We start from the raw sequence: 22,308 nt of genomic DNA on the forward strand, positions 1-22,308 counted from the left end.
TCTATGAATCATGAGGGAACTGTTACTGCTGTGAATTCTAAAAGCAAAGTCTTGCTACTATACACATTACATTTACAGGCTCTGATCAGCAGTTCCAGACAGAGGGTCAGGTATCAATAACAAAAGTCATTATATTGTGCCGGTATCAGGTATTTATTTACCGGAGTATTAATAGGCCTAATGGGAGATGTTTGAATGGGAGACGTTTGAATGAATATTGTTATTGTAATATTGAGATTGAGTTTATTTTTATAGGACCAGTGCACATTAATTAACATTTCAGTAAAATTGCCTGTTTTAGCCAGCCGGCTAATTTTCAATCGCAGTCCCTGGGCAGGTTATTAAAAACAATTACAATAACAATAACAATGCAGACAAACAATGAGCAGTGAGCACATGCAGAGCAACATAGGACAAGCAACACGTAGCATGCAGACAGAGCAACATAACACATAAAGCAACAAAACACATAAAAGAAACACTTTGTTTCCACACCTCACACGCTACAGACAACATGGAGAGCTGCAATACACAGCTAGGTTCACAAATCTGATTGGCCCTTGGCCATGTCTTTATGTTTTTTGTGAAGATGTGATAGGTGGTGCAGTTGTGTGTGTCTGATGGCAGTGTGAGATGGGAAGCTCTCACAGAGAAAGAAGATTGCCTGCTTTTCCTTAAGGGAACTATACAGTCACCTCTCACGGCAGACTTTGTGGATCTGATACCATGGGTTTGGATTTTCTGTTTAACAAAAGTACTAAGTGGAGGGGGAGGCAGGCCATTTAGGATCTTGAATACAAGACATTCGTCAGTGTATTGCACAAGATTTTCCCAACTCAGAAGCTCGTGGTTTCTGAAGATGTAACAGTGTTGATGGCTATTGGGCTTTCTATCAAGCACGTTGAGAGCCTGTTAGTAGACAGACTGAATGGGTTTTAATTTTGTACAGCAAGCTTAGGCCCAACTAGTCAAGCAATATGTTAAGTGGGGGAGTATCATAGCATTGAATCGGAAATTAGCTAGGTTGAACTTGGTTATTTTAGTTAGATATTACTGGACTGTTGGAGCTAGTAGCACAAGCATTTCGCTACACCCGCAATAACATTTGCTAAATATGTTAATGCAACCAATAAAATGTGATTTGGTGCAGTAAATTTCCGAAATAATATATAATACACTGCTCAAAAAAATAAAGGGAACACTTAAACAACACAATGTAACTCCAAGTCAATCACACTTCTGTGAAATCAAACTGTCCACTTAGGAAGCAACACTGATTGACAATACATTTCACATGGTGTTGTGCAAATGGAATAGACAACAGGTGGAAATTATAGGCAATTAGCAAGACACCCCCAATAAAGGAGTGGTTCTGCAGGTGGTAACCACAGACCACTTCTCAGTTCCTATGCTTCCTGGCTGATGTTTTGGTCACTTTTGAATGCTGGCGGTGCTTTCACTCTAGTGGTAGCATGAGACGGAGTCTACAACCCACACAAGTGGCTCAGGTAGTGCAGCTCATCCAGGATGGCACATCAATGCGAGCTGTGGCAAGAAGGTTTGCTGTGTCTGTCAGCGTAGTGTCCAGAGCATGGAGGCGCTACCAGGAGACAGGCCAGTACATCAGGAGACGTGGAGGAGGCCGTAGGAGGGCAACAACCCAGCAGCAGGACCGCTACCTCCGCCTTTGTGCAAGTAGGATCAGGAGGAGCACTGCCAGAGCCCTGCAAAATGACCTCCAGCAGGCCACAAATGTGCATGTGTCTTGCTCAAACGGTCAGAAACAGACTCCATGAGGGTGGTATGAGGGCCCGACGTCCACAGGTGGGGGTTGTGCTTACATCTCAACACCGTGCAGGACGTTTGGCATTTGCCAGAGAACACCAAGATTGGCAAATTCGCCACTGGCGCCCTGTGCTCTTCACAGATGAAAGCAGGTTCACACTGAGCATGTGACAGACGTGACAGAGTCTGGAGACGCCGTGGAGAACGTTCTGCTGCCTGCAACATCCTCCAGCATGACCGGTTTGGCGGTGGGTCAGTCATGGTGTGGGGTGGCATTTCTTTGGGGGGCCGCACAGACCTCCATGTGCTCGCCAGAGGTAGCCTGACTGCCATTAGGTACCGAGATGAGATCCTCAGACCCCATATGCTGGTGCGGTTGGCCCTGGGTTCCTCCTAATGCAAGACAATGCTAGACCTCATGTGGCTGGAGTGTGTCAGCAGTTCCTGCAAGAGGAAGGCATTGATGCTATGGACTGGCCCGCCCATTCCCCAGACCTGAATCCAATTGAGCACATCTGGGACATCATGTCTCGCTCCATCCACCAAAGCCACGTTGCACCACAGACTGTCCAGGAGTTGGCGGATGCTTTAGTCAAGGTCTGGGAGGAGATCCCTCAGGAGACCATCCGCCACCTCATCAGGAGCATGCCCAGGCGTTGTAGGGAGGTCATACAGGCACGTGGAGGCCACACACACTACTGAGCCTCATTTTGACTTGTTTTAAGGACATTACATCAAAGTTGGATCAGCCTGTAGTGTGGTTTTCCACTTTAATTTTGAGTGTGACTCCAAATCCAGACCTCCATGGGTTGATATATTTGATTTCCATTGATCATTTTTGTGTGATTTTGTTGTCAGCACATTCAACTATGTAAAGAAAAAAGTATTTAATAAGAATATTTCATACATTCAGATCTAGGATGTGTTATTTTAGTGTTCCCTTTATTTTTTTGAGCAGTGTATAATCAAATCATTTTATTTGTGACGTGCGCCTAATACAACAGGTATACCTTACCGTTAAATGCTTACTTACAAGACCATTGTTACAAGTACAGAAATCATCACCATATGATGCAAAACGCAGCGTCATATGATGCAAAATGCATCATACGGGTAGGATTTTTGTATTTTGAAAGTTACATTATCTTGAAAACTTGATTGCTGACAAGAAAAACATTTTGGTACTATGTCAATAATGGACTAATAAAACAAATACAAAACTATTGTTTTGGGTGGAGTTTTCCTTTGAACAACAACGCAAAGTTGAAAATAAGTAGGAAAAATGTTCTAAATAAACTCTATAAAACACTATACAAAAACAATAACAAGACTATATACAAGCGGTACCGAGTCAAAGATCAGGGGTATGGATTAGTCAAGGTAATTGAGGTAATATGGACATGTAGATAAGGGTAAAGTGCCTAGGCATACAGTAGATTATAAACAAAAAGTAGCGGCAGCATATGTGAAGAGTGTGAAGGAATGCGAATGTACACTATATATTCAAAAATGTGGGCACCCCTTCAAATTAGTGGATTTGGCCATTTCAGCCACACCCATTGCTGACAGGTGTATAAAATCAAGCACACAGCCATGCAATCTCCATAGACAAACATTGGCAGTAGAATGGCCTTACTGAAGAGCTCAGTGACTTTGAACGTGGCACCGTCATAGGATGACACCTTTCCAACAAGTCAGTTTGTAAAATTTCTGCCCTGCTAGAGCTGCCCCGGTCAACTGTAAGTGCTGTTATTGTGAAGTGGAAACGTCTAGGAGCAACAACGCGAAGTGGTAGGCCACACAAGCTCACAGAACGGGACCGCCGAGTGCTAAAGCGTATTACGCATAACAATCGCCTGTCCTCGGTTGCAACACTCACTATCGAGTTCCAAACTGCTTCCGGAAGCAACGTCAGCACAATACATGTTAAATCGGGAGCTTCAAGAAATGGGTTTCCATGGCCGAGAAGGCGCACACAAGCCTAAGATCACCATGTGCAATGCCAAGCGTCGGCTGGAGTGGTGTAAAGCTCACCGCCATTGGACTCTGGGGCAGTGGAAACGTGTCCTCTGGAGTGATGAATCACGCTTTACCATCTGGCAGTCTGACAGACAAATATTGGTTTGGCGTATGCCAGGAGAATGCTACCTGCCCCAATGTATAGTGCCAACTGTAAAGTTTGGTGGAGGAGGAATAATGGTCTGTGGCTGGTTTTCATGGTTCGGGCTAGGCCCCTTAGTTTCAGTGAAGGGAAATCTTAACGCTACAGCATACAATGACATTCTAGAATCTAGATGATTCTGTGCTTCCAACTTTGTGGGAAGGCCCCTTTCTTTTTCATCATGACAATGCCCCTTCCTTTTTCATCATGACAATGCCCCTGTGCAAAAAGCAAGGGCCATACAGAAATGGTTTGTCAAGATCGGTGTGGAAGAACTTGACTGGCCTGCACAGAGCCCTGACCTCAACCCCATCGAACACCTTTGGGATGAATTGGAACGCCGATTGCGAGCCAGGCCTAATCGCCTAACATCAGTGCCGACCTCACTGAAACTCTTGTGGCTGAATAGAAGCAAGTCCCTGCAGTAATTTTCCAACATCTAGTGGATAACCTTCCAAGAAGAGTGTAGGCTGTTGTAACAGCAAAGGGGGACCAACTCCATATTAATGCCCATGATTTTGGAATGAGATGTTCGACGAGCAGGTGTATACATACTTTTGGTCATGTAGTGTGTGTGTGTGTGTGTGGGGTCAATATGCATGTGTGTTTTGTGTGTGTGTGTGTGTGTGTGTTGGAGTGTCAGTGTAGTATGTGGAGTTAGATTCCAGTGCGTGTACATTGAGCCTGTGCAAAAAAATTATATGAATAGTAATAAAATAAGGTGGTCAATGCAAATAGTCCGGATGGCCATTTGACAAACTGTTCAGCAGTCTTATGGCTTGGGGGTAGAAGCTGTTAAGGAGCCTTTGCTCCCAGACTTGGCGCTCCGGTACTGCTTGCCATGCGGTAGCAAAGAGAAAAGTCTATGACTTGGGTGGTTAGAGTCTGACAATTTTTAGGGAAGGAAGCTCGGCCCCAGTGACGTACTGGGCCGTACGTACTACCCTTTGTAGCGCCTTGCGGTCGGATGCTGAGCTGTTGCCATACCAGGCAGTGATGCAATCCATCAGGATGCTCTCGATATTGCAGCTGTAGAACCTTTTGAGGATCTGAGGTCCCATGTCAAATCTTTTCAGCCTCCTGAGGGGGAATAGGCATTGTCGAGCCCACTTCACAATGTTGTTGGTGTGTTTGGACCATGATAGGTCCTTAGTGATGTGGACACCAAGGAACTTGTAGCACTCAACCCGCTCAACTACAGCCCTGTTGATGTGAATGGGGGCGTGCTCTGCCCTCCTTTTCCTGTAATTCACTATCAGCTTCTTTGTCTTGCTCATGTTGAGCAGATCTCAGAAGGGATGAGAAGAGAGATTAAATTAGATGAGATTTATTAGGTTCTTTATCTTCTATTCAGAGGGACTTTTCAGCCATCTCCATTGATTTGGTTTCCATTGTTTAACCTCCTGCTTTTTTGTTTGTCATTCTGCCCACAGTCTTGCCATTGGTCTCAATCAACTATGGAGGAATACGTTAAGTCAATAACAGGACATTTGGTTGATGATGACTTCCCTTAGAGATACAGGGATCATGTATCTGTCTCATGTAGGAAAAACGGACTCTGAAACAGTATACATCAAACAATAGAAAGAACTCACATTTGATCCATTTGAACTAAATGTACTGACTTTCCCCTCTATCCATTGCAATGCCATCAGTCTGCAATACCATCAATCTCCAGTCTTTGGTGGGAGTATATGTACAATTTTATGTGATATTAAGTTTGTGTGAAATGTTTAACTTTGAACCTGCCAGGAATATTTTCCAGCCAACTACCCAAAATGCCTATTTGTAATCAATCAATTATGCATGCCAGTTAGTGGTGAGTCATTCACAATTAATGTGATCTAAATTCAGACAAGCTTGCCAAAAACTGTCTGAGTGAGATAAGGTGCAACAAATTCACTGACAGTAGTGATGTACATTGGCCAAGAGGGGTCACTCTTCCTTTTGTTCCAAGTATATCCTACTGTAATGTAGAGTCAGGGCCTTAAATACTGTTTCATGACTAAATCCCTGATCATAATATTTTGGCCATCCAATCATCCCTCAGTTTAGAACGGGCTGGAATGACTCCTTACATTTTCCAACTCCAAGAACTGCTGCATCAAGTAGTGATCATTCTGGTGCTCTTTCTCTGCATCACCCAGACAGGTGGTGCACATGTTAATGGATGAGTTGATTTAAACCCAAACACACAGTAAAGCACTTTAGGATCCAGCCAAACGTGTTACTGTACATGGATATGAATTGTATAGTAGAGGAGTAGTGGCATTAAATCTAGCCATTCCTATTGTGACTAGGCTCACTGAGGAATTATAGCTATTTATGGGATTGTGAGGGAAGGTGAACCATTGCAGCCCATTGCTGAGGTTGTCTAACAAGGCCCTGAAGCCTAAAGTCATTAGTGTCCCTGCTCTGCCAGATGATCGATGCTAATTTATGTTCGCTCTAGTCAGCTGTCCAGTTTCATTTTCAAGCTGATCAACTTTCTTTTGTCTCCTCACTGTAGCACGTCCTCTCCCCCTGGCGCTCAAAGTCAAACTCATGGAACTGTATGCATTTGCCTCATGGATCGCTGCTATGATTATGCTCAGCGTCAAGATGCAGAGACTAGAGTCCCGTAAGCATAATGTACGACAGAGAGCTGGCGCTGTTCCTCTGTCAGATAGCACAGCTCTGTTTTAATGATGCTTAGGTCCTGTGAATCTTTGGGGAGGATGTGTTTCTTGGTCACAGTCCAAAAATAAAAAAGACTTTGCTCATGAACCCCATGATTAATTTATATACAACTGTAATAATTATTGTGCCCAGCGGAAGGTGGTCGCAGGTGTTGGAAATACCAAGTGGGATGAATCCGAGTTAATGGTGCCTGCAAGGGAAACTATCTGTCAGGGATAATCCCTAATAACACTGTGGCATAGATAATGAGCCTCTTCTCCCTCAATGGCCTCCGAGATTAAGATAGCTAGCTGGAAAGAAATGATTCAATGAGGTATGGGTATCGACACGGCTGGATTCTAGTCTGATGCATTGGCTGGTTTAATGTTCATTACTGATGAGCAGCATCCCCTAGTGGGATATGTAAACTAGGTGGAACTGAGAGGAGGATGCAGTTGAACTCTGGTGAGCAGTGTTCCACTTCATTAGTTCCTGAGTACTGAGATAAACACGTGACCACTGAAAATGTACATCAGCAGCCTAGCCAGAGGTAATTAAGTCATGTTTTTTGAGCGTACCCCTTTTAGTAAGACCAGTATACAGAATCACACACCCTGGGTTTCAAAAGCCTCATTTTGTTAGGGTTAATCATGGCATAGAGCATCTGGACCAGGCTGGACCACACCATTTCTCTGTGAAATTGCAACATCAAGGAGGGGAGAGGAAGGGGGAAAGGGAGCCTAAGAATCTACAGTGTTGCAATGGACAGACCTTAATTATTGCAAAGAAATATTATACCGGTGGTACAGACTGAATTAAATCTTGTACCCCACTTCCATTTATATCCTAATCATATCATAGCTCACCTTTCCAAAACATTCCTGTAATCCCCTTGATCTCAGGTTACTGTCGACCCATATCCAGGCATGGGGGAGGGGGAGCTAGGCAGCACTATCGTGGCTAGATGTCAATCAACATCCATCGGCTAATGGGTGAACATGTTGCTAGCTAGAGGAGAGGAGAATATTGACGAGTAAAATCTACTTACATCCCATCTTGTTTTTAGTATTCACAGGAACACTACAGTGAGTTCACAGAGTCAACAGGCAACGAAGAGTGAAGGATGGAGTGAAGATAGCTCTAAAGAGAAATCGTTTATATAAATAGATGGATCTCAAATTAACCCACAGATTCATCTTTACACTCTGAACATTTTATTTATTTATTTATTTAACCTTTATTTAACCAGGTAGGCAAATTGAGAACACGTTCTCATTTACAATTGCGACCTGGCCAAGATAAAGCAAAGCAGTTCGACACATACAACAACACATAGTTACACATGGAGTAAAACAAACATATAGTCAATGATACAGTGAAAAAAAATAAAAAAATAAGTCTATATACAATGTGAGCAAGTGAGGTGAGATAAGGGAGGTGAAGGAAAACAAATATATGTATAAATAAATAAAAATATAAAAAGGCCATGGTGGCGAAGTAAATACAACACAGCAAGTAAAATAAAAACTAAAAACACTGGAATGGTTGGTTTGCAGTGGAAGAAAGCGCAAAGTAGAGACAGAAATAATGGGGTGCAAAGGAGCAAAATAAATAAATAAATACAGTAGGTAAAGAGGTAGTTGTTTGGGCTAAATTATAGATGGGCTATGTACAGGTGCAGTAATCTATGAGCTGCTCTGACAGCTGGTGCTTAAAGCTAGTGAGGGAGATAAGTGTTTCCAGTTTCAGAGATTTTTGTAGTTCGTTCCAGTCATTGGCAGCAGAGAACTGGAAGGAGAGGCGGCCAAAGGAAGAATTGGTTTTGGGGGTGACCAGAGAGATAAACCTGCTGGAGCGCGTGCTACAGGTAGGTGTTGCTATGGTGACCAGCGAGCTGAGATAAGGGGGGACTTTACCTAGCAGGGTCTTGTAGATGACCTGGAACCAGTGGGTTTGGCGACGAGTATGAAGCGAGGGCCAGCCAACGAGAGTGTACAGGTCGCAGTGGTGGGTAGTGTATGGGGCTTTGGTGACAAAACGGATGGCACTGTGATAGACTGCATCCAATTTATTGAGTAGGGTTTTGGAGGCTATTTTGTAAATGACATCACCGAAGTCGAGGATTGGTAGGATGGTCAGTTTTACAAGGGTATGTTTGGCAGCATGAGTGAAGGATGCTTTGTTGCGGAATAGGAAGCCAATTCTAGATTTAACTTTGGATTGGAGATGTTTGATGTGAGTCTGGAAGGAGAGTTTACAGTCTAACCAGACACCTAGGTATTTGTAGTTGTCCACATATTCTAAGTCAGAGCCGTCCAGAGTAGTGATGTTGGACAGGCGGGCAGGTGCAGGCAGCGATCGGTTGAAGAGCATGCATTTAGTTTTACTTGTATTTAAGAGCAATTGGAGGCCACGGAAGGAGAGTTGTATGGCATTGAAGCTCGCCTGGAGGGTTGTTAACACAGTGTCAAAAGAAGGGCCAGAAGTATACAGAAGTGTCGTCTGCGTAGAGGTGGATCAGAGAATCACCAGCAGCAAGAGCGACATCATTGATGTATACAGAGAAGAGAGTCGGTCCAAGAATTGAACCCTGTGGCACCCCCATGGAGACTGCCAGAGGCCCGGACAACAGACCCTCCGATTTGACACACTGAACTCGATCAGAGAAGTAGTTGGTGAACCAGGCGAGGCAATCATTAGAGAAACCAAGGCTGTCGAGTCTGCCGATGAGGATGTGGTGATTGACAGAGTCAAAAGCCTTGGCCAGGTCAATGAATACGGCTGCACAGTATTGTTTCCTATCGATGGCGGTTAAGATATCGTTTATGACCTTGAGCGTGGCTGAGGTGCACCCATGACCAGCTCTGAAACCAGATTGCATAGCGGAGAAGGTATGGTGGGATTCGAAATGGTCGGTAATCTGTTTGTTGACTTGGCTTTCGAAGACCTTAGAAAGGCAGGGTAGGATAGATATAGGTCTGTAGCTGTTAGGGTCAAGAGTGTCCCCCCCTTTGAAGAGGGGGATAACCGCAGCTGCTTTCCAATCTTTGGGAATCTCAGACGACACGAAAGAGAGGTTGAAAAGGCTAGTAATAGGGGTGGCAACAATTTCAGCAGATAGTTTTAGAAAGAAAGGGTCCAGATTATCTAGCCCGGCTGATTTGTAAGAGTCCAGATTTTGCAGCTCTTTTAGAACATCAGCTGACTGTATTTGGGAGAAAGAGAAATGGGGAAGGCTTGGGCGAGTAGCAGAGGGGAGGGCAGTGCTGTTGTCCGGGGTAGGGGTAGCCAGGTGGAAAGCATGGCCAGCCGTAGAAAAATGCTTATTGAAATTCTCAATTATAGTGGATTTGCCGGTGGTGACAGTGTTTCCTATCTTCAGAGCAGTTGGAAGCTGGGAGGAGGTGTTCTTATTCTCCATGGACTTTACAGTGTCCCAGAACTATTTTTGAATTTGTGTTGCAGGAAGCAAATTTCTGCTTGAAAAAGCTAGCCTTGGCTTTTCTAACTGCCTGTGTATACTGGTTTCTAGCTTCCCTGAAAAGTTGCATATCACGGGGGCTGTTCGATGCTAATGCAGAACGCCATAGGATGTTTTTCTGTTGGTTAAGGGCAGTCAGGTCAGGAGAGAACCAAGGGCTATATCTGTTCCTGGTTCTAAATTTCTTGAATGGGGCATGCTTATTCAAGATGGTGAGGAAGGCATTTTTTAAAAATGTCCAGGCATCCTCTACTGACGGGATGAGATCAATATCCTTCCAGGATACCTCGGCCAGGTCGATTAGAAAGGCCTGCTCGCTGAAGTGTTTCAGGGAGCGTTTGACAGTGATGAGTGGAGGTCGTTTGACCGCTGACCCATTACGGATGCAGGCAATGAGGCAGTGATCGCTGAGATCTTGGTTGAAAACAGCAGAGGTGTATTTGGAGGGCAAGTTTGTTAGGATGATATCTATGAGGGTACCCGTGTTTACGGAATTGGGGTGGTACCTGGTAGGTTCATTGATAATTTGTGTGAGATTGAGGGCATCAAGCTTAGATTGTAGGGTGGCTGGGGTGTTAAGCATGTTAAAATTTAGGTCGCCTAGCAGCACGAGCTCTGAAGATAGATGGGGGGCAATCAGTTCACATATAGTGTCCAGAGCACAGCTGGGGGCAGAGGGTGGTCTATAGCAGGCGGCAACGGTGAGAGACTTGTTTTTAGAGAGGTGGATTTTTAAAAGTAGAAGTTCAAATTGTTTGGGAACAGACCTGGATAGTACAACAGAACTCTGCAGGCAATCTTTGCAATAGATTGCAACACCGCCCCCTTTGGCCGTTCTATCTTGTCTGAAAATCTTGTATTTGGGGATGAAAATGTCAGAATTTTTGGTGGTCTTTCTAAGCCAGGATTCAGACACGGCTAAAACATCCGGGTTGGCAGAGTGTGCTAAAGCAGTGAACAAAACAAACTTAGGGAGGAGGCTTCTAATGTTAACATGCATGAAGCCAAGGCTATTACGGTTACAGAAGTCATCAAAAGAGAGCGCCTGGGGAATAGGAGTGGAGCTAGGTACTGCAGGGCCTGGATTCACCTCTACATCACCAGAGGAACAGAGGAGGAGTAGGATAAGGGTACGGCTAAAAGCTATGAGAATTGGTCGTCTAGAACTTCTAGAGCAGAGAGTAAAAGGAAGTTTCTGGGGGCGATAAAATAGCTTAAAGGAATAATGTACAGACAAAGGTATGGTAGGATGTGAATACAGTGGAGGTAAACCTAGGTATTGAGTGATGATGAGAGAGATATTGTCTCTAGAAACATCATTGAAACCAGGTGATGTCATCGCATATGTGGGTGGTGGAACTGTGAGGTTGGATATGGTATAGTGAGCAGGGCTAGAGGCTCTACAGTGAAATAAGCCAATAAACACTAACCAGAACAGCAATGGACAAGGCATATTTACATTAAGGAGAGGCATGCTTAATCGAGTGATCAATAAGGGTCCAGTGAGTAGAGGTTGGTTGGGGTCACGGCGATCCAGACAGCTGGCCGGGTAGATGGCTATCGGTAGCAAAATAGCATAGTATGGAAGTCTGTTTGTAGATACCTCGTGCGTTTCCGTCGGTAGGTTAGTGGGGTTCCGTGTGGTAGAGGGGATCAATCCAAATTGGCAAAATAGATATAGTGACCCAAGAAAAAAAAAACATACAGTATACAGTAACCCAGTAATTCACTCATATGCTTAAATCACTATCCAATAAAAACAAATAAAACAATACTTTTATGGGTTATGAAAAGCTGCGGCGCAAAATGGTAAGTAAAGTAAATAATGATCCTGTTATTAGAAAAATGGTTGTTGTCATGGAGGTGAAGAGAGCTTCTCCCGACAGTGTGGTATAAGAGGAAGAATATAGTAAGATTCTGACACGGTGATAAGACGATAAGTGCCATCACCAATAATGTAACTAACACAGATCAGCACCATGGACAGCGCCAGTTGCTGTATGTTGAAAATTCACAGCCCAGAATTGCTAAATGTAAAGTGGGTATAAACGCGCAAACATGCACGCCCACACACTGTACAGTAGACACATCACATAGGAAAATGGGATTACAGTAGCCACAGCTACTGTACCTGAAAAAACACCCAAAGTCGCACTCATTTACACTAAGCAATAAATCACCAGCTCCACTGACAACCATGTTTCCCACTGATTGAGTACTCGCAGAGTAACTGGAGAGAGCTCTATACTTACCCAGGAGCTGAGACACAATCAGCCTCTTCCTTTGGTGTGTGAGAGAGAGAGAGAGAGAGAGAGAGAGAGAGAGAGAGAGAGAGAGAGAGAGAGAGACACTGTGCCTTGCTGCTGCTATCAGTCTGTAACACAGTGTACAGCCCTGATCACAGGGAACATTCCTTCTTCAAGGCTCTGCACAATTAATGGCACCAGTGACGGCAGCAGTCCACCACGGCAGGATTCAAGGATTGTCCTTGAATTCCTGAAGAAAAAGGATGACTGGATGTCAAACAGTGATAAAGATGTAAAAGAAAAATACTACAAGTTTGACCCATCTGATCGACCCCAGATCATAGTTTGTTTGACAGAGTTTCTGTATTTTGCCTGGAAATATGCATTATTGCCTCAAGACTTGGTAAGAATAAAATAATAATAAACTTGGTAAGAATATACAGCGCTAAATATTAATAAGTTAAATACTGGCCAATAAATTCACTGCTTTTAACTTTTCTATAATGTTGTGTCGTGGTATAACGCTATAATTTTTTTTGTAAAAGTGGTAGCTACCTCATAGAGTATCACCATTTCTAAGAGGCATTGGTGTGATACACACACACACCAATCACAATGACCTGAATTCCTGTGCTTGCAATACAGAGGCCATTTACTCATTGTAATTTGGTTTCCAGCATGACAGACACCAGCAAAGCTAACACAAAAAGACAGATCGTTTCTGCAGGTGGATAGAGCCCCGCTTGCAGCGGCCTTAATAAAAAGCACTCTGCATACTCTACAGCGCAACATCAGAAAAAAGGCAGAGAAGCAAACTACTAGCAATTTCACAACAAGTGTCTTAGAAAGGATCACTGAGCAAGTTGCTGTTGAAATGGCTAAATGTAATCCAACTGGTGAGAATTCATATTATTTAAGAGCTGTATTTCATACAACACTAGTGTCCGTGTTTGTTTGCTAGTCAAGTTCATATTCAGTGAAAAGAACCAAGACTCAATAATAATAAGAAAAGATAACTTAAGACAACTTTTACTACTTAATCATTATGATGAACGGTTGTTCTCCAGAGAGAGAATTATATTTCTAACAGAAAAAAGCCCAATAAATATAAGCAGCAGCAGTGATATTCAACATCTCATTCTACCTGAATGGCTGTGTCCAATAGGAGAGTAATGAGGGGAACAATATAAGGCAATTCTTTATTACTGATTACTATGCATAATCCTGCCACTCTCTTGTTCCAATTGTGAATGGATATGGTATGCTGTTCCCAGTTGGGTGCAATATAACACCACCCTTAACCAATCATATACTGTATATATATTTCGCTCCCCGTTGAGCTAAGAGGAGTGTTGGAGTGTGGTGTTATGCTTCTCTAGACTAATGGCTTTTCTATTTTAAGGGTTGACAGCGCAAGTCAAATGCAGGTAATCGGGTTCATGCCATTGTTTCCAGTGAGTTGCTTACGACACACACCATTTTTCACAGCTTGTTTTCTTGCACGTTGTAGCCTACTGCATCTTACTCACTGACTCAAGTTAGGTGATAATGAGCACACATAGGCATATCTTTAGCACAATGAACATTTTCAAGGAGAGTAGATTGATTCCTAGATTGAACTTTTAGTCTTGACACTTTCTCATCAACAGCTACGTTTTACATTTTAGTCATTTAGCAGACGCTCTTATCCAGAGCGACTTACAGGAGCAATTAGGGTTAAGTGCTTGCTCAAGGGCACATCAACAGTTTTTTCACCTAGCTGGTTAAGGGATTTGAAGCAGCGACCTTTTGGTTACCGGCCCGACGCTCTAAACCGCTAGGCTACCTGCCGCCCATATAATATAAAAAAATTACCTGGTGAATTGCTGCTAGTCTTTGTGATCTGTGCTGGTTTTACAGTATGTTAACGATGTGAAATGGAACACAGCCTTGTCTCAGTAGCAGATTGTATAATAGCAAACCAGACAGATAAACTCAGATATCCATCTATTCAGACATGTCCTCATCATATCCAACATCTTATTCTATTCTTTATCAAAAATCCTCACCCTGAGCACAGGGTTTTTCCTATATTTTCCAAAATCCTCAGCCATTGTATATAAGGTGTTAACATTTGAAGCCTCTCTTTCAGCATTCCAAAAAAATTCTCTAGTTCCACCCCTTCCTTACATGCTCAGGTATCCAGCAGCAGGCTTTTGGAAACGACACTAAGTGCCCAAAGCAAGGGAGTCACATTACTGCAGCCCCGGAGATTATGAATGATAGGGAAACTCTTTTTACATTCATTACAGGCGCCTCATGAATAATTCATTGAATCAAATTACAGGCCCCGAAATATTCAACGGTGTTGTATCAGCCCTTTCCTCTCCAATTGATCACTTCTTATACAAGTGATGTATTTGCCGGCAAGGGAGCTGCAGCCCCATTCACCAGCTAACCAGATAGGAAATAGCTCTTACAGTAGGGCGAAGGGACATTAGGAGCAATTCCAAACTGATATGAAAAGGTGAAGTCAAGATCAAGAGAAACCTAACAGCAATGCTCATCTATGTCGGTGGAACCATTTTATTCGTTTTGTCAGGTGAAATATATGTTTCTGTAAATAATACTTTGCCCTGAGTCAAATAATACACTCCTTTGAGAATATCTGCTGAGAAAAAAATATATATTCTAATCACAAACTGCTGATACGCATCATCACCCTATATCATCAGAGCTGCAACAGAGTTCTGTCTGGTTGTGGGTCCCACCGGGGAATGGCAGCTGTCATTCACCTGCACAATGTGGGAGACAGCAGTGGTATTTCAGAGAAAGGAAAGGGAGTTCATCATCTCTGCTAGGTCACTGAGTGATTCATTCTGCTAAAGATTAGGCCTGAACTGTGACCGCTCTCCTTGACACGGGCTATGACAGAGTATACAGACCCAACAAAACAGGTCAATGCCACTCTGATTATTCCCCCTATATCCATAAGAATAGAACAGATGGTAAAGTAGAAGGTGGAATCTGAGGTTGGCAGTGAAGGACATCAAACAGAAAAGCAGCTTGAGATGAAGAGACCACACAACAGAGTTATAATATAAAAAAACGTATGGCATTTTGTTGCATCTGCCAGATTCCAAAGGGTGCGATCTGTGATAGAGCTCCTCAGAACAGCCTTGCTGAGGAGAAGTGTCCCTCATTTCACAGTCTTTGCAGCCCCTGTAAAAACTTGAAGATACGATTTCATTGGAATTAAAAAGGCATCGGAAACAAGTGGCGATTTTAGCATGTAAATCTTGGTGGGGCAAACTCCACCCCTCAAAAATGTTGACGCATGCCAGCAAAGCCACACCACTAAACAATACATTGATTGCACTATAACGGTGACAAACGGTGCCCACAAACTGTTAAGGCCTATATAAAGATGTCCCAACAGCAGAGCTTTCTTTCCAGCACCACAAAGCCTTGTCTGGCAGCGAAACAGTTAACACAGCCTCATTTACTGCCTTTTTAAAAAACATAGCTGATATATGGTTTCTACTGACAATTGAGATGTACAAACTATGGCATAAGGGAACGATGAGCGGATAAGAGGCAATCCGTAATTTCGATTAAGACATTAATGAGTGAGCTAAGACAGACGTAATCAATATAACTATTTGTTCAGCACTTTTGAAATGTACAGCAACAGAATTCAGAACATGGACCATTCGTACAGTATTCTCCCTGTACACTAAGTCAGAACCATAGGATAAATAAAGGGGGCATAGAAGCAGGCAATGAAAGCTCTTACAATATTCGATGATGACATCGGCAACACCAAGTCAGAACAGTAGGCTAAGTTATGAGGGGGAAAGGTACCAAATTATTTGGGTAAGGCATATGTGCTACTAACAGCTTACTACACAACATACACTTAGTATTACTTTCTTAGCTACATATACATATCTCCCTGGCATATATCATTTACGCAGCAGGATACAAGACATTATTTGGACTCACCATTGTGCTGTGGCGCGGCGGTCCTTCTTGTGGGCAAATTTTGTCATAAAACTTTGTCATCAAAGTCTGGCATTCTCTGGATTTATGGTGCTTTCAAGACAACTGGGAACTCTGAAAACAACATGGTCGAATCATGAAGTCAGTGATCTTCAGTTCGGAGCTCTAAAAATAGGACCAATGTCCCGACTTGGAATTCCGAGTTGGATGAAAGTTCAAAATGTATTTTCCCAGTCGGAGCTCTTTATTTTTGAGTTCCAAGTTCTCTTGAACTCACTGACGTTTGAGATTTCCTAGTTATTTTCAACGCGGCCGAAGTCATGCTGTATTGACAGCATGGCCAATGTATTCAACTTTTTCTGGCCCATGATGTTACGTGTGAATGTTTATCCTTTTAAGGAAAAGAGACTCTTAAACTCAGACTTGGATGACACACCCTCTCCACCGAATAGCAGGCAGGGGAAGCAAAATAATGATTGATTTGCAACGCTTTGAGTTAGCCACTGATTCCTTTCAAACCACTCATTGTTGAATTTGCAATTTCCAACTTGTTGTCCGATGAGCACCGATACGTTTTATAATTTCTCTTCATATGACAAGGATTTGCCAGTAGATTGTCAACTTGATTCATGATGATTTTGAAAGTATGATGTTCAGTCCAATCAAAGCTACGATAGATATAATGTGATGTAATGTAATTTTATCTGTGGCCAATGACCTTGAGCCTTGGATGGGCACTTCTAATGTAAATCTATGGCAGCATCCAAGGGGGCTTGAACTTTCTAGCTCTCCCTGTAGATTTTGTGGTGACAGAACACTGAGCCAATCACGGCGCAACAAGAGAAGATTACCAACCCCTATGCTCTGTATTTTCTGCTGGCTGCCCCTTCACCACAGAAAGCACTGAGCTAGTCAGAAACACCTGTATTTTGGAGCTGCCTTACTCAAGAAAGCAAAAAAGACACCATGTTTGTATGCGGCTGTATTAACACATTTTTTATGTAATTTAAACAAAAAAATGTTTTGCAAACTGATATATATGACACGTAGTAATGCCAAGAAAATATGAAAAACAGCCCCCCAAAATTGTATTTTAGCTAAACAGGTGGAGCTCAAAACACGGGTCGCCACAGGCTGAAACACTTATAGAAGGCAATAAATAGGCCATAGTAATGAAGTAATTACAATTTAGCAAATTACCACTGGAGTGATAGATGAACAGATGATGATGTGCAACTAGAAATACTGGTGTGCAAAAGAGTAGAAAAGTAAATAGAAACAATATGGGGATGAGGTAGGTAGTTGGATGGGCTATTTACAGATGGGCTGCATACAGCGATCGGTAAGCTGCTCAGATAGCTGATGCTTGAAGTTAGTGAGGGAGATATATGTCTCCAACTTCAGCAATTTTTGCAATTCGTTCCAGTCATTGGCAGCAGAGAACTGGAAGGAAAGGCGGCCAAATGAGGTGTTGGCTTTGGGGATGACCAGTGAGATATACCTGCTGGAGCGCGTGCTACGGGTGGGTGTTGCTATGGTGACCATTGAGCTGAGATAAGTCTTTGCTAGGTAAAGCTCTGCGTTATAGATGACCTGGAGCCAGTGGGTCTGGCGACGAATATGTAGCGAGGGCCAGCCAACGAGAGCATACAGGTTGCAGTGGTGGGTAGTATATGGGGCTTTGGTGACAAAACGGATGGCACTGTGATAGCAAACTGGATGCAGTCTGAGTAGAGTGTTGGAGGCCATTTTGTAAATGACATCGCCGAAGTCGAGGATCGGTAGGATAGTCAGATTTACGAGGGTATGTTTGGCAGCGTGAGTGAAGGAGGCTTTGTTGTGAAATAGGAAGCCGATTCTAGATTTCATTTTGGATTGGAGATGTTTAATATTAGTCTGGAAGAAGAGTATACAGTCTAGCCAGCCACCTAGGTATTTGTAGTTGTCCACGTATTCTAAGTCAGAACCGTCCAAAGTCGTGATGCTAGTTGGGCGGGCGGGTGCAGGGAGTGATCGGTTGAAAAGCATGCATTTAGTTTTACTAGCGTTTTAAGAGCAGTTGGAGGCCATGGAAGGAGTGTTGTCTGGCATTGAAGCTCGTCTAGAGATTTGTTAACACAGTGTCCAAAGAAGGCCCAGATCTATACAGAATGGTGTGGTCTGCGTAGAGGTGGATCAGGGAATAACCCGCAGCAAGAGCGACATCGTTGATATGTACAGAGAAAAGAGTCGGGCCAAAAATTGAACCCTGTGGTACACCCAAAGAGGTCCGGTCAACAGGCCCTCCGATTTGACACACTGAACTATATCTGAGAAGTAGTTGGTGAACTAGGCGAGGCAGTAATTTGAGAAACCAAGGCTGTTGAGTCTGCCGATAAGAATACAGTGATTGACAGAGTCGATAAGCCTTGGCCAGGTCGATGAAGCCGGCTGCACAGTACTGTCATTTATTGATGGCGGTTATGATATCGTTTAGGACCTTGAGCGTGGCGGAGGTGCACCCGTGACCAGCTCGGAAACCGGATTGCACAGCGGAGAAGGTACGTGGGATTCGAAATGGTCAGTGATCTGTTTGTTAACTTGGCTTTCGAAGACTTTAGAAAGGCAGGGCAGGATGGATATTGTTCTGTAACAGCTTGGGTCTAGAGTGTCACCCCCTTTGAAGAGGGGGATGACCGCGGGCAGCTTTCCAATTTTTAGGGATCTCGGACGATACGAAAGAGAGGTTGAACAGACTGGTAAGAGGAGTTGCAATTTTAGAAAGAGAGGGTCCAGATTGTCTAGCCCGCTGATTTGTACGGGTCCAGGTATTTGGGTGAAGGAGAAGCTGTGGAGGCTTGGGCAAGTAGCTGCGGGGGGTGCGGAGCTGTTGGCCGGGGTTGGGGTAGCCAGGAGGTAAGCATGGCCAGCCGTAGAGAAATGCTTATTGAAATTCGCGATTATCATGGATTTATCGGTGGTGACAGTGTTTCCTAGCCTCAGTGCATTGTGGAGCTGGGAAGAGGTGCTCTTATTCTCCATAGACTTTACAGTGTCCAAAACTTTTTGGGGTTGGAGCTACAGGATGTACATTTCAGTTTGAAAAAGCTAGCCTTTGCTTTCCTAACTGACTGTGTGTATTGAATCCTGACTTCCCTGAAAAGTTGCATATCGCAGGGACTGTTCGATGCTAGTGCAGTCAGCCATAGGATGTTTTTGTGCTGGTCAAGGGCAGTCAGGTCTGGAGTGAACCAAGGGTTATATCTGATCTTAGTTCTAAATTTTTTGAAAGGGGCATGCTTATTCAAGATGGTGAGGAAATTACTTTTAAAGAACGACCAGGCATCCTCTACTGACGGGATGAGGTCAATATGCTTCTAGGATACCCGGGCCAGGTCGATCAGAAAAGCCTGCTCGCAGAAGTGTTTTAGGGAGCGTTTGACAGTTATGAGGGGTGGTCGTTTGACCGCGGACCCATTACGGACGCAGTCAATGAGGCAGTGATCGCTGAGATCCTGATTGAAAACAGCAGAGGTGTATTTGGAGGGCAAGTTGGTCAGAATAATATCTATGAGGGTGCCCATGTTTACGGATTTAGGGTTGTACCTGGTGGGTTCCTTGATAATTTGTGTGAGATTGAGGGCATCTATCTTAGATTGTAGGACTGCCGGGGTGTTAAACATATCCCAGTTTAGGTCACCTAACAGAACGAACTCTGAAGATAGATGGGGGGCAATCAATTCACATATGGTGTCCAGAGCACAGCTGGGAGCTGAGGGGGGTCTATAACAGGCGGCAACAGTGAGAGACTTATTTCTGGAGAGATGTTTTTTTTAAATTAGAAGCCCGAACTGTTTGGGCATAGACCTGGAAAGTATGACAGAACTTTGCAGGCTATCTCTGCAGTAGATTGCAACTCCTCCACCCTTTGGCAGTTCTATCTTGATAGAAAATGTTGTAGTTGGGGATGGAAATCTAAGAATTTTTGGTGGCCTTCCTAAGCCAGGATTCAGACATGGCAAGGACATCAGAGTTGGCGGAGTGTGCTAAAGCAGTGAGTAAAACAAACTTAGGGAGGTGGCTTCTGATGTTAACATGCATGAAACCAAGGCTTTAACGGATACAAAAGTCAACAAATAAGAGCGCCTGGGGACACGCTGTGCCTGGGTTAACCTCCACATCACCCGAGGAACAGAGGAGGAATAGGATGAGGGTACGGCTAAAGGCTATCAAAACTGGTCATCTAGTGCGTTGGGGACAGTCTGTGCTAAAAGGTAAAGGCCGCTAGCAGTGGCTAACAATGACTAAATAGCTAGTAGCTAATTAGCTGATTAGGCTCTGATGGCTAACTTCTGATGGAGGCTCTGGCTATAAGGTCTAAAAATATCAGATCCATATCACATTGGGTGAGGCGGGTTGCCGGAAGGTATATTTTATATAAAAATGGAAAAAGAGATTAAAATATTGAAATATATACAAAAAATACGAAAAATATAAAATTTAGATGGGAGAACGTAATCGTACAAAAAAAATGATGTATTTCAAAAATCAAGATATATCCGCATCTCAGTGTTAACCGGTGAATTACCTTTTATAGATTATCTTGTAGGTTAAGATCAAAAGGGCACAGCCATACAACAAGATGGAGTCAAATGGCAATTTGTCAAGGTCATGAGTTGACTGATTAAAGCTACTGTATATTTGGAGAATTTTTTTTTTTTAAATCACAGATTGAAGGTCAAGAGTTTTAATGGAAAAAACCTCCACAACCTCAAGCATGAAATAATAATGCAGATTATTTAAAAGTCATTGAAATCACTACCACATTTGAACATGTAATACAGCTGCTAAATACTGCATGTCCTTTTTCAATATTTTTTCCCCCTCAAGGGTAGCCTAGTTGTTCCAGTGATACCATGGCTGCTGCGCCCTTGTCTGCCCATGCACCCTAAACTCTCTGGGACACCAATCTCAGAGGTCTTAATTAGGCTGTCTCCCTCAGCTAGAGACATCTGGTACCACACAGCCCCAGAGACATAAAGCCCATTAAAACTAGTTCTCCAACTCCATTTGGAATCTAGCTCAGTGAAGAGAGGATTTTTTCTGACATATCTACCCTTATCACCATTGACTTTTACCCCCTGCCTGACACTATTTTACACACATGAAATAAGGGAGACCGAGTGATAATTAGGAGTGTGTTTTTTAACCTATTGTGAGATGTCAAACTTGATAAATTTGACATTATTCACACCATTGTCATAAAGATTCAAAACACATGTTTGCAGGGTAGGAAGTGGAAGTGCTCTTTTTCAAGTCTGAAATTATTCATATTTCTTAATCCCCAGTAATTAAGTTACCACAAAGTTAAAATTAAAATTGCTTCAGCTGTCGGTGGAAGATGTATTCAGTTTCACGTGTTCTGTGACCAAGGTGTTCCATTGTGTTACTTTTAACAACCAAATGTATTCCAAATACAAAGTGTTTTGAAAAGGATTTCAGATTTAATGGCTGAAGTGCAGCTTCTTCACCATGACATGCAGTGGGGTTAAAACCTATTTTTAATTTTGCTGTTAGGATAATGTTACCTAAAAGCATGGAGAAAGTATAGATCATAAAAAAATGCTGTCACTAAAGTGTTGTTACAGCATGTGCGTGGCAAAGCCATTACTACGTCACAGTGAGATAGATACAGTGGGGAGAACAAGTATTTGATACACTGCCGATTTTGCAGGTTTTCCTACTTACAAAGCATGTAGAGGTCTGTAATGTTTATCACAGGTACACTTCAACTGTGAGAGACGGAATCTAAAACAAAAATCCAGAAAATCACATTGTATGATTTTTAAGTAATTCATTTGCATTTTATTGCATGACATAAGTATTTGATACATCAGAAAAGCAGAACTTAATATTTGGTACAGAAACCTTTGTTTGCAATTACAGAGATCATACGTTTCCTGTAGTTCTTGACCAGGTTTGCACACACTGCAGCAGGGATTTTGGCCCACCCCTCT

General features: G+C 43.1%; 1 protein-coding gene across 2 annotated transcripts in view; it reads right to left on the bottom strand.

The window, feature by feature from the left end:
- The window catches only part of LOC139556020 (contactin-4-like), a 168,738-nt gene that overhangs the window by 40,463 nt on the left and 105,967 nt on the right, over positions 1-22,308 (bottom strand). The window contains exon 1 of one of the 2 annotated variants that reach the window (XM_071369496.1): positions 7,471-7,599. The exons of the other annotated variant lie outside the window; for it this stretch is intronic. The gene's annotated coding sequence lies outside the window, so the exon portion shown is untranslated. Of the gene's footprint in view, positions 1-7,470; positions 7,600-22,308 lie in introns of those variants that run through there. 2 annotated transcript variants of the gene reach the window in all.

Source organism: Salvelinus alpinus, chromosome 2 (genome assembly GCF_045679555.1).
Source record: "Salvelinus alpinus chromosome 2, SLU_Salpinus.1, whole genome shotgun sequence".
NCBI lineage: Eukaryota > Metazoa > Chordata > Actinopteri > Salmoniformes > Salmonidae > Salvelinus > Salvelinus alpinus.